This window comes from Chionomys nivalis, chromosome 11 (assembly GCF_950005125.1).
Source record: "Chionomys nivalis chromosome 11, mChiNiv1.1, whole genome shotgun sequence".
NCBI lineage: Eukaryota > Metazoa > Chordata > Mammalia > Rodentia > Cricetidae > Chionomys > Chionomys nivalis.
The window spans coordinates 67,306,966-67,323,514 of NC_080096.1; the positions used below are offsets into that span (position 1 = coordinate 67,306,966).

Sequence of the window (16,549 nt, forward strand, 5' to 3'; positions counted from 1 at the left end):
ACTTGGATGCATTATTACCATGCTAATGACTCACAGTTAACTTTAATTGGTCTCCACTGCCACTTTTTGATGAACAAATGTTGTCAGGCTTTTATTACGATTCAATCTGTTTGACCTATTTCTTTTTTCAATTATTCTGAAGATAAATTATATGGCATATTTGAAAAGTGTGAAGTTTGATTATTGGCATAAGGTTGACAGAATTTTGAATCAAAATCTGCTTCTATACTTATTCTTGAAGCAAAAAAGGCTTAAGACATAAAATAGTAGAGGTTTTTATAGGTTCAAAATGAGAGCTAGGATAGCATACATATGGCTCACCCTTTTCTGTGGTATTGAACTTAAATTAAAAAGGCAAAAGATAATATATCTTTTAGAGTTAATAGATAGGTAGATATATATTGTAATTACAGATTAAAGCTTAAATAAAGTTTTAGTTTTATGTATTGGTATTGAACAATCTCTTATTTTTTTTCTTTTCATTAGGTTCCTGTCCTGAGACCACAGCAGAAAGTGCCTTGGATGAAGGTATGTATGATTCACATTCTCTATGTAAACAAATGAATGTTTCTCATAACTATATTAATGCTGTATGGTTAAAAAGATTCTAATATGATCAAAAGTAGCATATGATGTCCTCTTTCATCTTGTAGAAGATATGTAAGAGAAAATCAGAAGTCTAACAGTCAGAAAAACCATTGTTGAGTTACCAAAAGTCTTAATCCTCACAAACACTAACAAAGACTCACAGATTCTATCAAGCTGATACTATTGATGTCCTCTCAATAATACAATAAAACTGTTCCAAGTTTTAGGGAGGTCTATGTTTAACGACACTGGTAATAGATTACTTAAAAGAGAATATATGTATCCAAATTATTACTAAGATGTATCTAGATTTTCAGTGAACAAATTAGTTAAAACTATCAATCAGTTTGAAAACTGCAATATTCAGGAAACCGAATATCCACTGCTCAGTAAAAGGTACATAAATCACTATAAGAGAGGTAAGAAATAGTGGAAAGCCATTTCCTGGTGTCGGTCCTTTTATACTGGATTGCTAAGAAAGCTTTATTGTCTCCTGCAATCAGACCCATCAAGGAGAGTAAAACATAGTAACAGAATCCAAAGACAAGGGTGAGTCCAACCCACAATCCACAGAAATATGTCCCAATACAAAAGCATAAACTTAAGGCATTATGGGATTTTTTTGTAACTTGAAGGTATGGTTTTGAGTATGAAATTCATAAGTGGCAATACAATGTCTCAATGTCAGAAGACTGAGTATGCTTTCAGAAATGCATAGCAAATATGATAACCACTACGATACACTACACATACTGCATTTAGATGGCGATACATAGAATGATTATAGAGGAAAACCTGTTTGTGAAGAACAGGACACATACACACTTGAGAACGGTAGTAGGCTGGGGTGAAAACTGAAGACTGAATCTTGCACATAAGAGCTATCAAGGGTCAGTACTTTCCTCCAAAGGAAATGCCAAGGGAACACTTACTTCAACTAAAGTTTGCTGGGGCAGTCTTAAGTGAGTCCTCAGACAAGGTAGAGAAAGAAGTTCACCTTGGACTTAAGTAAATATTAAAGAGACTCCTGTGCACTCCCAGTACCTTCCTAGTTTCGTTAAATCGTCAGAGTCCACTACAACCCTTCAGGGTTATATCTCTAGAAGTGAATTGGTGAGAGAGTACTCCGCAATAAAGCAATTTTATTTTGAAAGAAAAACTGGGTATTGGTTTGTAAGTGTAGGAAAATGTGTGTGTATACATATATGTATAAATATATATTATCATTAGTAATAATTGAATGCTTGACAGGACTTTTGCGCAAACACAGTATTTAAGGAAATGCAATTAGGTACAGATTATTATAATTTAATTTGACTAAAACATAGTGTATGTGTTCATCCTGTTTCTCTTCTATGAGCACTGAAGTTTTCTATAAATGAACATGTGATTAGTTTAATATGCTTTAAATTTTAAGCATTCTTTATCCCCTCAATGCATTTTTAGTCATCATTTAGAGATTGATGTGACTTTGTATTATCTAAAGTTAATCATCTAGTTGATGAGCAATGCCTGATGAGGAATGAATGGGTTCAGACACAAACTTCCCTCATGCAGATGCTTTAGGGAATTGACATTCGATAAGGAACAAATCAAATAGCACAATGCAAAGACTCTCAGTGTCATGTATAATAAACAGACTTACTCTGCTTGCCAGGACTGTTTATAGTTATCCATTCCGATAGGTTCAAGAATGACTTTCCGACAATAATTTGAAGGCTAGGTTGTTTTCAAGAATAAATTCTAGGGAGTTATCATGATATAAGGAATATTTGGGGCTGGTGTTGGGAGTCATGACTCGAAATAGTATCTTCCTGGGTTTTAAATATTGCTGTGACTTCTAACTATGAAACCCTGGGCAAGTAACTGTAAGTCAAAATGAAATTATCTAGTACTTATCACAGGGCATGAGATGGTCTTGGATAAATCACTTGACTTGGTTTCCTTCTACTGAGATTGGCCCTGGCTGTTAGTCCTACGATTGAAAAGGATAGAAACCCTGACAACAATGAAGAAAAATTGGAAGTGGATGTATTTCTAAACAATTCAGATGAGACTCAGCCCAGGTAGCACCTTGATATTTGACTGCAAAGGACCCAAGGAAGCCATTCTTGGACAAACTCATGAATGACAAGATCCTGAGTTTGTTATCAATTCTCTCAGGAGTAGAGAATACTTATTAGAATAGGAGCACTTTACCAGGGTCTATACCACTGAAGATCCCAATATATACCCTTTCTGGTACCTATGAACTATCTGGCTGCAATGTCTAAGTGAGGGCCAGGGCCACCTGAATTCTTCTTTTATGCATGATCAAATGGTGACAGGACTAACCTTGTGAAGGTTTTGTGTAGACAGAAGTTTATGTCCTGCTGGGTCCCACAGCTGCTCAGTTCCAATGAAACACACAGAGGCTTACATTAATTATAAACTGTTTGAACTATTAGCTCAGGCTTACTGTTAGTTAACTAGATCTTACAACTTAACCCATAATTCTTATCTTTTTTAATTATGTGGTTTGGTACCTTTTTCTCAGTGAGACATTCCCATCTTACTTCTTCTGTATCTGACTGGTAACTTTGTCTCTGCCTTTCCTCTTCCAAGAATGGCCCTAGTTTGGCTGTTCTGCTGATACTTCCTGGCTACTGATCAATCAGCATTTTTAGAACTAATATGAGTGGCAAATCTTTACATTGTACAAAAGCATTACCCAGAGCATTTTCCTTATTTTCTTTTCAAAACAAGAACTGTGAATTTAGCCTCCTTTGTTTAGCTTTTTTCCTAATCATTATCAATAGCAACCTGTAACCAACACTCTAAATAAAGGCAATCATCCATAACCTATTTTTTTTCAGAATGTGGGTGTAGTTTTCTAGGCTACTCTTTGCTGATTGGAGCCTCTAATCATCTTATAGGGACCCAAAGAAAATTAAGGATTATGGTCAAGGCCAGACTGAAGTATTCTGTGAGCCTGGGTCATCTCAGCCAGCAGTCTTGAGACTGTTCTAGATGTAGAACTCAGGGGGAACTGCAACAAAGGTGTTCTAAAACATTGGACCATTGGGCCATGCATTCCCATTAGAGATTTTTCAGGGCATCTTTCTTGATCAAACCTAATTTTCTTACCCAGGATGAATCCACAGCTTCTTACTTCCTGTGGAAATAAAAGCAAAACCTCTTTTCCAAAGTAACACATCTTGTAACTTAAATTTTGAAGTTAAGGCATTTTCAAAATATATATGTTGGATAATTCCAGCAGCATTTATAACCAAAAGTCTTTTAGCAGCTGTTGCTCCTTCCACAGCAGTTAAGCAATTCAAGGAAACACAATAAGATACAGTATCCAGATTCTCTGTGTATTTTCCATCTTTACGTGACTTTTTTTTTTTTTTAAGAAAAACAACTATTTCTTTCATTTTTATTTTTGATTTTTGATTTTTGGAGACAGCGTTTCTCTGTGTATCTCTGGCTGTCCTGGAACTTATGCTGTAGACAAGGCTGACTTCAAACTCACAGAGATTTCCCTGCTTCTGCCTTCCAAGTGCTGGGGTTAAAGGCATGTGCCACCACACCCAATTAGTCTATTTCTTTTTTTAAAGGACTTTATCTATCCTTTCTCTTTTCTCTCCCAAGGCTTCATATATTTTCAAGAACACTGTAAACAATTAGAGGTTTTGTTCCCCCACCTGAATCTGTCTTTGCTGTATATCTCTATCTTTTTCTGACTACATGAGTCCTTAATCTGCTAAGGATTATGTCTAGGAATAAAGGTGTGGCTTTGTTGACTGTCTCCACCCAATTCCTTAGTTTTTTGAGTGTTTATTTTAATGGTAAAGATAAAGGTGGGAGTCAGACTTATTATCAAAGTCCTGTGGTCCATGCCACCACCAAGAAGCCTGATGCTGGCTATGCATAACCACCATTTAAGTGTTTGGTGGCAGAGCTTCTAAAAGAACTTCAAGGTTTTTGCCACCAAAGTGGAGTTAGTAAACCATTCTTAAACAAGTCAAATCTCTACCCATTCCCTACAAACAGAGCCTACCAGAATAAAGACAGTTACCAAGAAGCTGAGCTCGACTATGTTCTTTTCTGTCCAGAATGCTTTTTTTTTTTAAAAAAAAAAATGTTTTCTCCATTTTTACATAGAAATTCTTGCCCCACATTTGGTGCCATTGGTAGATGGAAGCTTATGTCCTGCAGTATCCCACAGCCTTTCAATCCCCCCCCCCCGAAACACAGAGTCTTATATTAATTATAAACTGTTTGGCCTATTAGCTCAGGTTTATTGCTAACTAGCTCTTAAAACTTAACCCATTTTTTGTCTACCTTTAGTCATGCAGGTTGGTATCTTTTATCAGTGGGACATTCCCATCTTACTTCCACTGCGTCTGACTGGTGACTTTGTCTCTGTCTTACCTTTTCCAAGATTTCTCTTAGTTTGGTTGCCCAACATACTGACTACTGGCCAATTAGCATTATTTATTTATTTATTTATTTTTATTTTTTTTATTTTTTGGTTTTTAAAGACAGAGTTTCTCTGTGGTTTTGGAACCTGTCCTGGAACTAGCTCTTGTAGACCAGGCTGGCCTCGAACTCTCAGAGATCCGCCTGCCTCTGCCTCCCGAGTGCTGGGATTAAAGGCGTATGCTACCACCGCCCGGCTCAATTAGCATTTTTTAAATGAATGCAAGTGGCAACTCTTTACAGTGTACAAGAGAATTGTTCCACAGAATTCTTGTGTGGTTAGACCTAGATGCTGCATTGAATTCATACTTACAATGGCCATGTCAAGATAAGAAGACATTGTTCCACAGAAACCCTGCCTAAACTCTCTTTCATTTTTTTCTATTTCCTCTTCTACAATGCTTTTTAAACCCTGGAATTAAGTAATAAGATAGATACCACATTTAGAGCTAAGCACTCCACAGTCTCTTTCCACACTTTGACAGATTATAAGTCTGCATTAACCAATGTTTACTCCAAAATAAAAAAGAAACTTTTGTTGTTTAGGTTGATTTAATCATTGTTATAAACCTTTAAAAGACAGTTTAACATCATTTCCATTTAGAAAAACATCAGTAGTAGATTCTCATCTGAGGCCTATAAGCTTCCTCATTACTGGCAATGACTATCTTTAAAATATCAAGGTTGAGTTTTCTCTTATGGAACAGATCTCAGGTTTAAAAGTGATTGGTTACTCCCATAGTAGTGATCTCATGATTGCACCAATGGGCACAACATGTCAGACATGTTGTTATTTTAATCATTATACATCCTAAGGTCCACAGCTTGATAGGAAATTTGATAACTTTGCTCCCCCAGCAGTATGCAAGGCACTTTCTGGCACCGTGATTGCTGACAATCAGGAATCTTCTAACTCAGATGCCTCTTAATATCTCAATGTGCCTCAGCTCAGGTGTTTGATGGCTTCAGCAATAGCGTCTTGTGATTGAGTTTTGTTTGACAACCAAGGGCATTATCAGTTCTTTTCAATAATTTAGGGCTTTCAAGGACTAATTCTATTGGTCATAAAGGAATTTTTCGACAAAAACAACAACAACAACAAAACAAAAAATAAAAATAAATAAAAAAATAAACCCCAAAACAGTAAAACTCCAGAATTTAAAGATTTGAGAAACTTTGCCCATGTATGTTTCGAAAAGTAGGAGATATGTGTTTTTTTGAAAAGTACCTAAACTTACTAGACTATCATTTCAAAGCTTAGATGATGTTTTTAATACAGGAACTGTGTGTGTGTGTGCGTGTGTGTGTGTGTGAGAGAGAGAGAGAGAGACAGAGATCTTCACTACAGAAACAGGGCGAGAGAACTTGTATAATCATAAACCATAATGCAGGCTACTCATGAGGATAGATAGAAGCTTCAGAAGTAGTTCGTCCCTTAAGGACTGCAAGAAAATTAAGTTCATGCAGTAAGATTACCCTTTTATGGGACATCTGGGAATAGGAAATATTTGCCCTTGAGTAATTTGAGCATTTTTGGCAAAAATAGCTTAACATGTATAAATGTACAATGGACTGGTGTTGACTGAGGTTTTCTGTCGCCAAGTTTCCGCAATTTTTAAGTCCGAAAGAAATCACACAGAGGTCTACATTAGTTATAAACTGATTGGCCTAGTAGCCCAGACTTCTTATTAACTCTTACAACTTTTACCAGCCCATTATTCTTGTTATTCTATGTTAGCCATGTGGCTCAGTAACTTATTTGGCGAGGCAATCGCATCTTGCTTCTTCTGTGGCTGGGTCACGACTGCAGACTTAAAACTTCCTTCTTCCCAGAATTCTCCTGTTCTCATTGACCTGCCTCTACTTCCTGTCTGGTTGCCCTGCCTATATTTCTTGCCTGGCTACTGGTCAATCAGCATTTATTTAAAATGTAATTCACAGAATACAGATCATTGTGCCACACCAGACTGGAGAAGGTAAAAGTGTTGGGGTGTCTGGAACTCTCGAAACAGATATATTAATAGTGGAAACATACTGACAGTTACTTGGGAAAACATTGACATTTGTCAATACTGACCTCTCTGAGCTTTAAAGCACTGACTGAGAGTACTCATGGTTTAAAGCTATTCAACTGAAAATCACAGAAGTTCATTCAAGGTAGCAGGGACCCTAAGGCACCTCCAATTTCTATTTTCATCAGTGCTGTGATTTCTGAGTTGTGGGAATGCCTAAAAGACAGCCAAAACCTACAAAAGCAGAGAAGAGGAGCAGAGATTGATTCAAACAATACATATTCATCAACTGTAAAGTGCTCTAACTGGCAGCCAGTATCCCTTCCAATTCACTAAAATCCAGCCTGGACTTTGTACCTATTGTTACAATATCACGGGTAACCAGGCTAGATTAAACACTTAGAAAGGTGTAAGAAACATGATTGTCAAGAATGACAAAAGATATGTACAAACAAAAGGATGGGTTGCTTTCAAAAAACTATTGTTCCTGTCAAGATCATCAAAATATTTTGGTAAAAGCTTGAAGATTGAAGCTATAAAATACATATTACACTTTGTTTTTAATTGAATAACACATTATGGCAAATCTGTTTCCTTTCTGTGTAAGTCATATCCTTGGTACCTTAATCTCATTTGAAATTATACAGCTCTTCAAGCATTTTAGTATCACCAAAATGTTATATTTTTATTTAGAAAAAGTTCTAGTTATACTTACTGCTGTGAGTCTTCCTCTGTGAGGTAAAGGCTAGAGTGAGTGTCCTGGGATGCTCGAGGCCAATAAAGGTGAGTGTGATGCGGATGAGTGAACAAGGGCCATGGGGGAGGAGAGACGGGGAAGATTTCTTTTTCACATGATGTCCTCTTTCTGGTGGCATATGTCTAGAACTAGGTAAGGCACAGTGTGGGGATATCAATATTTCACTAACTCCTTTCGGCAAGCGTTTGTGCACCTAGACCAGTGTGTACTTGTTACTGCTTCTCTGACTGTCTCTCTGTGTCAGATGGTGTGTGCTGCAGGACACCTCTGACAGTCACAGTTTGGGAGTCCTTGCATGAAGAGTACATCTGGTAGATTCAGGAAGGAATAGACCAATGACATAGTAGTTCTGACTAAGACTTGTCTTTGACTTCATGTCCCATCCCATACCAATCTCTCTTTCAGGAAACTATAGGACACACTTCTTGAGTGAAGCTGCCTGTTTACTTATTTCTTTCAGTAATATAAATGCCTCGAACAAAAAAAATGTAAAGCTTACTCCATAGAAAGTAATTGACTAGAAATAAGATTGATGCCCTAATGCCTGTTGTCTTCTCAGGGTAGTGGTTGGTAGGTTTGCTAACAGTACCATCACTGGAAAAAGATATATTAAGTAGAAGAATGACTTTTTGTGCCACATTTTCTCTTGAGGTAAACACTGTGTGGTTTAAACACATACTAAGGCATTAGGCTCCACAAGGGATATATCTAGTGGGTAAGTTGGAACGTTTCCCAGCAGTGCTAGAGGCTTACCTACAAACTCCAAAGTAGGCTCTATTCAAACACAAGCACTGTCGAGTTTCTTAGGATTATAAATTAAAAAGACTAGACTTTGGAGAAATTAAGTAAGAGTGTCCAAGAACTAGTTTCAAACACTTCCTAGACTATGCCTGAAGGAGAGAAGCTGGATAACAGCCACAGCTTTGGACTGGAGGGACAGGGTGACAGGGTTGTGGTTACAGCAAGCAGGGTGGAAAATGTGTTTTTGGAAGGATGAGCTTTAACTTTTTATGTACTCTTCAGGAAATTATAATGGAGAGCAAGGTTTCCAGTTAAATGTGGAAACTGAATCATAAAGCACAGTAGTAAATACATGACAATTAAATGGTGTAATTGACTCCAAACTCACACATTCTTTCTATGAAATGATAGTAATCAGCTTTAGATATGTAAGGAAAAAGTTTGTCTAATAATCTGTTTTTTCATCAAGGAGAAGATAATGATTTTATAATAAATTATGCTCTGACTTTTCAACTTTAAGTCTTTCTGAAATTGACTTTTGTAATAGAAAGACAAGTGAAAGAAGATTAATCCATAAAATTTATACTAAAAGTCTCTATCTCCAGATATATTTCATTCCTCTAGTAGCTATTGTAAGTCCAGTAACTGCAGTTACAGCTGCAGATGCCAAAAGGACACTCTCTTACCACTTGGTTTTAATCATGAAATCTAAACAGTTTAATGTGTGTGTAGCAGAATTTCCATTTGTACAGATTTAAATGAAGAGTAAATATTATATTGTTTCACATGCACAATGGAAGATGAAAGTTTTCTTGTCAGTTTGTTTATTCTCATTTGTAAACAATTGCTAAGGAAATTATCATGAAAGAAATCTAAGTAAGCAAAGCCCATATTTACTGTGTGACTTAAATTGTTTTAGTGCCTTCTTGACACACTGAGAATACCATCAAAGTTAAATAATTAAGTAAGAAATGTTCTTTTGATTGTTGATTTCCCAAAGACCTTTTATAAAGCATATTCTCCTAGACACTCAGCAGTTTAAATGATTCCATAGAAAGCATGGAATGACAAATACTACTTATCAAATCTAATAGAAAAGTGTTTTAAATTCTGTAGTAAAACTACAGTAATGCTGAATACTGAAAAATATCAAATCAGTATAACTACATGATAAGTAGTATTTTCTTTTTAAGAATATTAGATTTAGAACCAACTAGGTTTAATTCCATTTTTCTGCACTGATATCAAATCTACTCACTGTGGAACTGACCATCATCAGGACAAAATTAAGTGGAATTTATGCATTGTATCTATATCTGTGTATCTATCATCTATCTGTCTATCTATCTATCTATCTATCTATCTATCATCTATCTATCATCTATCTATCTAACTATATACAGAGGATAAACCAACCCCCTTTATAGCCAACCCCTTTAAATGAAAACAAACATCTATAAAATATTTGGGAATTTTGGAAGTAGTTTTTTAGACTACTACATGCTGAGTGGGGTGCTGTTAATCAGGTCTTTGATGAGGTATCCTGTGTGCTTGTTCCATCCCATCCAGCAGTCCTGAAGCTGTCATTAGTGCTGGACCACCTGTGCCATCACTTCAGGACATCTTAATTGATTAAATAACATATTAGCTGGTAAGGAATTCACAGCTTTCTGTCCTCTGTGGAGCCAAAAGCAGAACCTCTTTTCCAAAATAACATCCTTAGACTCAAATTTTGAAGTCAAAAATGCCTTTATATATATGTTTAGGTTAGCATCCCCAAGAATCAAATGTTTCTCTGTAGTCAGAAAATTCAAAGGAAACACAATAATATACATAATTCAGACTCTGTGTATTTTTCATTTTTATGAGGCTTAATATGCATATATTTTATTACTCTATTCCTTTTTAAAGATTTTTAGATCACTATTTTAATCTATGACTGTTTCTATTCCTTCTTTCCCAAACCCATGAACATTTATCAAACATACTGTAACCTGTTCAGAAGTCTTTTGTGTCTGAATCTGTCCTATTGTGTATCTGAAATCCTTTTCTGACCAGGGAAAGCAGCGTGAGCACAGTGGCCCTGGATGCTCACTCCACCATTTCCCTCTCTCAGTCTTTCAATAAGGCAGAATAATGTTCACTATTCACTGTCACCTCTGGGACCATAGAATGGGAGTCATGCTCGCCACCTCAACACTGGGAGGCACCATGCAGCACATAAACCCTTTATAGCCTGAGTAAAAGCAAAATCTGATGCAGCACACTGCAACCTGGAAATGTTCCTGTGTATCTGGGTGGGAATCTGCCCTGCTCTCCTGCCTGTGTATGTCCAGAAGACCTGATGCAGTCCCTTCACCATGCAGGGAATACTGAGTTACAGGTGTGCTCTCAGCTACTTTCCTCCTGACTCTAAGGGGACACACAAGTACCTGGAACAGAGTGGGTGGTGGGCCATACATGCTAGCCCCATGTTGGGTAGAATATGTAAACAGAATTTTCTGTGTCTTGTTTGGTCCCATTAGACCAGTTTCTCTTTGTCTTCCTGTTCCCCAATCACCACTCAGAGGCTATGTGTATATTATAATTATTTGGACAATGGCTTAGGTGTCTTACTTGTTAGCACTAACCGTAAATTAACCCATTTGTGTATCAGTTTATATTTTGCCATGAGGCTTGTGACTTGTTATCTCACATCTTGCTTCCCTGGTCGCTACATAGTATCTCCTTGACTCCCCCTACTCTCTCTCTCTCTCTCTCTCTCTCTCTCTCTGTCTCTCTCTCTCTCTCTCTCTCTCTCTCTCTATATATATATATATATATATATATATATATATATATATATATATCTTTGCTTGAACTTCCCACCAACTTTAATATGCTGAAACAGCTTTATTCATCAAACAATAAAATCAACAAGTATCTACAGAAGGATATTCCATATCACTTTGGCTTACATGCGCTCTAAGGAACCTCACATGTCTCTCTGCAACACCAGAAGAAACAAGTTTATCTGAGTTTATCTAGATTTAAGGATTTTGGGGAAAGTGACTTATTGACATTAGGATTCAGAACAGGTAGAAGTCGAGGGAAGAAAATATTATCCTAGGTGCCGCTATTCCAAAATTAAGAGGAGTTTTGATACTATGAGGGAGATGTATTTCTTCCAGGTGAGAATAAACGAGATCAATGGCAGGCAGATGGGTAAGCTGCTGTAGGAGAGGTCTAGTTGTTTTCCAGTTGATACCTTAGTATTCAAGATGGCAAGATTTTTAAAAAGTGTCATTGACATGGACAAGCAAGTAACAACTTTTAAAATGTAACACAGAAACTGTAAGTGCATTTACATATTTATTTACTTATGTATATGTAAATTTAATTGCAGGTATTAATATATGTAAAAATTCTATAGTGAATGTATAGCTCTGGAAAAGCATCCATTAAGATGGGATCAGTAATTGTGAGGCTGAGAATCCAAGGGGTTTTCATTTGCTTCGCTATTCCTTTTATTATTCTTGAAGTCTCCACATGATTAGATGATAATGCAAACCCTAAGCAAAACAAGGAGGCTGTTTTATTGACAAGAGATAAGAGGACAACAGTATCCTATTATTAAATTTTTATTCAGTTTTTTTTGATAATTTCAGTAAGAAAAATGCGAGTTGATTTTTTTTGTCAAAAAAAAATAAAACAAAATTGGAGAAGAAAGAACAAAATAGCTTCACAATATTCTAGATACAACATTGTAGATACAAATGACTTTTGAGCTGATGCTCAGCAAATTCCAGCTGTTAATACTTTTCTCAGAGCTTTTTATTTGAATCTGCCCCAATTTGCCTAAGCTTTCTTTTCCTCTTTGAAACAATAATGATTCATTTCTAATTCTCATACGCATTTGTCAAATGTAACATAGTTATTATTGTTCCAAGGAGAGGAAAGATAAGCACCCTTTGGTGTAAGTTTGGGCTGGCAGCCACTCAGGTAGCCATGTTCTCATCCTTCACATGTCAGCGTCATCCATGCCTATTATGCATACTTGCAATTATGGAAAGCAAATTTCATCCAACCAGTTCCTTCCAATTTTACATTTTAGTATCTTTCCTTGAAAATGTGTTGAAAGATTTGGGCAGGGTACAGCAGTTTATCCATGGTCAATGCAAATAACTGTCCTCATCTTAAAGAGAGTAAGAGATAATTTATTCTGGAAACATTTTGGTCTACTATGGTCTGGGAACACATATTTAATTTACCCAAGATTCTATGTTCCAATGTGGAAGCAATTTCATGGAGTTTTACAGTTTTATGGAACAATGGGAATCATAAATCAAGGCACGTTTAAAGTTCATTGGTGGTTACCTCAGGGAGAGAACTACAATAAAATGAGGGACTATGTTCTGTTATCCCAAGAAGCTAGCTCATGACATTCTCAACTATTGGCTTGGTAAAAGCTAGTAGTCTGCTAAATTAGTAGATTTCAGGAGGTTTTCAGTCTAGCAGCTGCAGGATGTTAGTTCAGACACAGAGGTGGGCAATGGATAGCTATCCAGGGGACTAACCAAGATAAATCTCATTAGCCTCTGGACCTGCAACAGCGCAGCTTCTGCACATCAGTACCGTGTTTCCTCAGTTGACCTCTGCAGATACAGCTTCTTTCCTGGAATTTTAATTCAGCACATCATGTTAACCATAGGGATCACCCCAAATACTAGATGCAGAATGGTTGAACAAACATTGTTTCATTACTCTTATATATAAAGTAGATACTGAATTCACATAACAAGATGAAGTAAATGTCCCATTTATATTTCACAATATTACAATAGTTTTTTTCACAAATAGACCTGCAAGCAGTAAATAATGATTCAGCATACAGAAGGCAATAACACTGTGATGTTTAATTATATAGAACATAGTTTAGGTTTGTATCTGTGACTGTCCCTTTGTCTTTCTAACTGATTTCTCTCAGAACACCCCTGAGAAGCACACAGGAGCTGCTACTACTTATCACTATTTGCAGAGAGATTGAATCATGGGGACATTAAGTATCTTGAAAAGGATCACAGAGTCAGTATGTCAGTCAGCACAAACACTTCATCACCCAGCTCCTTGGTCACGATGTTTCTCAGCAATAATCAGAGATTCTATTTATTTTGCTTCCATTATCTCTTCTTTGAATAATATACAAGTTATCAAATTTGCTGTGAAATTTATTATGGGAAGTACAATATATTTGAATACTAGAGAGTTAAAGATATAATGTATAATTATGTTACAAAAATACCCGTCTTTCTGTCTGTCTGTCTGTCTGTCTGTCTGTCTGTCTGTCTGTCTCTCTCTCTCTCTCTCTCTCATGAGATCAGATCTTAATATGTGATTTATGTTAGCCGTGAAAGTGTTCTGTAGACGAGAATGGCTTCAAACTCACAGAGATCTTCCTACATCTGCTTTTATGCTTCTGCTATACAAAGCATGACACACCTAACTTAATTCTGTGCTTTTTTGAAAAATAACTTTTCTTGTTCTTCAAGTTTCTTTTCAGTATTCTTATTTCATAATTAGCATTTATTCCATCCATCTATTCACGCATATAATAGATCTCTACTGAGCCTGTGAGAATAAACAAAGCACAATCTTTGTCCTCAATCTCTGTAGTATGGTAAAGGAACATAAAGACAGAAGAATTGTATAATATGATAATTCTGTATTAGAGCTGTGTGGAAAGCAAGGTGAGGAGAAGACTCTTTATCTGTGAGAATGCAGAGTGTCTTCTCAGAAAATGGGAGATTTGAACAAGGTTTATTTTTGAGTGATGAACATAATTTACATGAATTCAGAGCACACATAGAAGCATGCACAAAGGAGTTCTAAGTCTCTCCCATGGAAGATAAAAATGTCCATGACTGGACCATTATTTTCAAATTTTTGTTACCTCAAGGTGAACAGTGGATCCTATTCAAACATATGACCTTGAATCCTGTGATCTCCCCTCACTAAATCTTCCATCAGTCTGGGAGCTCATAAACTTCAATACTTAAACTTTTATTTTGAAATGTATGCAGGCAAATATAAAGGTCGCTAACATTTTAAAACACTAAAACTACACAGAGGGAACAGTCATCTCCTAAATTGGCCTGGTACAGTTCAGCCTAAAGGGTATTTTTGCAACTGAGAAGAAAACCCTCAAAATATAATGGAAACACTGACAGACATTTAACTATAACAGCTCTGGTGGGTCCAGACATAATTCACTTCATAATACAAATTGATATGTTATCCAGAGGGGTCCCTGCACTGGTGTTATTGAGTGTCTTTTAAAAAGTTCTGGTTCCAGGCTATGGAGTAACAAAATGAACCCGAATGATTCTTTCCGGACAAATTTGAAGTTGGTCCCTCAATTACAGTAGGGATGTCCTTAAGGCAGGCAACATGGAAATGTCCTTTACAAAAGCAGCTAAAGTGCAGGAAGCAAATGGAACGAAACAAAGTTTGTTGTATTAAAAGTCTAATACTTCTTCCCACAAGGCTTACTTAGCGCTGTGCACCCAGAGGTGAAGGAGGCGCTGGCTTCTATATAAGTGGGGTCAGCTGTTAAGTGGGAGATGAGAACACTCTCTGTTTGCAAAAAATCATGTGCGATGCCAAAGATCAGCCACCCCAGTGACCTTGCTGGCCAGAGTGTTCCATGGCTTTAAATACCATGCAAATGAATTCAATCTGAAGGGACCCTCATTGCCAAGCTCGTCTAGGGCTTTGATGACTTGTTCCAGAAAGGTTCTTCCAGGTCACACTTAATGGATCTTATAAACAGCATAAAAAGATTTTTCCAAATGTGTTATGCAGCTAATAATTTGAGGGCAAAAATAATCGCCCTTTGTTCCACTGCTGTCCTTTTCCCCAAATGCAAGCTCTTGAGATGTCTTTATTGAAAATGTTTAGTAATGGTGTGATTATTTTCTCAGATCTAGATTCCTACTAAGTTTGGTCTTCAATTTTATGTGCAGAGGTGTGGGTCTGATGACTGGGAAGGTTCCACTGAATTCTCAAAGTAACGCCGAATCCTGACAAGCATGCCTGGTGCTTGCAGAAAATTAGGCAACAAAAGAATTTAGTGTCAGCTTTTCCAATGTAAACGGTATAATCTTGAGTCCATTGTAACCTTTATCGGCCTCAATTTCCTCATCTCTAAAATGAAGGTCAAAGCCATCTCTTATGTCTGTTAATGTTGGTCCATGGTACCATTTAAGACTGCTAATGAGTTACTTAAATATTGAAGCCTGCATTAAGCCTTACAGAAAGCATAACTGGCAAGATTTTCCTCTCAATTATTTGTGCTAATAGGGGCCAAAATGGCATGGATACTTTAAATTCATAGATAATCCCCAAATTTCAATTTAGCTGAGTGTTCCAAAATCCTCCTCTGCCAAACCATTTGCAGGAGATTCAAACAATTAGTAGACACTGGCTCACATGAGATTTATCTCCGTTATAATTTGTCCTGTTTCTACTGTTTCACAGCCTGGATATTTCAACATATGAATTTTAAAAAACAGAGATGAGGAACCAAACAAGTGAAGTTTATGCATAGCCAACAGGTTGTCTTTAAAATGTTCTGTCACTGTTATTAATTTGATGTTTATGATCTCATGTCACATACTTTAATAATCACTTTACCTAAACCGTATGAGGTGAATATAGTTTTTCAAGGCTGCTGTAACCCACTGCGCCTCACTGAGAGGCTTATAGAACAGCAACACATTGAGAAGTCATAGGGACTCGAGCTCCATGCTGAGCAGTTTACACGTTTTCAGGTCTCAGAAGGTGTGAGTCTCAAGTCCCTCTTCCAGTTACTAGTATCTTACTGACAATCTGTGGGACTCTCTCATTTATAGATGCCTCATTCTAATGACTGTCTTAATGTTCCTGTTGTACTCTCTTATTCTCATGGTATTAATTGCAGAAAATAGCAGTTATATTGGACTGAGGATGA

The 16,549-nt window shown here is 36.7% G+C and overlaps 1 protein-coding gene across 31 annotated transcripts in view; it reads left to right on the plus strand.

Annotated features, from left to right (window-relative positions):
- The window catches only part of Ptprd (protein tyrosine phosphatase receptor type D), a 2,217,081-nt gene that overhangs the window by 801,126 nt on the left and 1,399,406 nt on the right, over positions 1 to 16,549 (plus strand). For all 31 annotated transcript variants that reach the window (XM_057783903.1, XM_057783917.1, XM_057783909.1 and 28 more), the window contains one exon: positions 487 to 528. The gene's annotated coding sequence lies outside the window, so the exon portion shown is untranslated. The remainder of the gene's footprint in view (positions 1 to 486; positions 529 to 16,549) is intronic.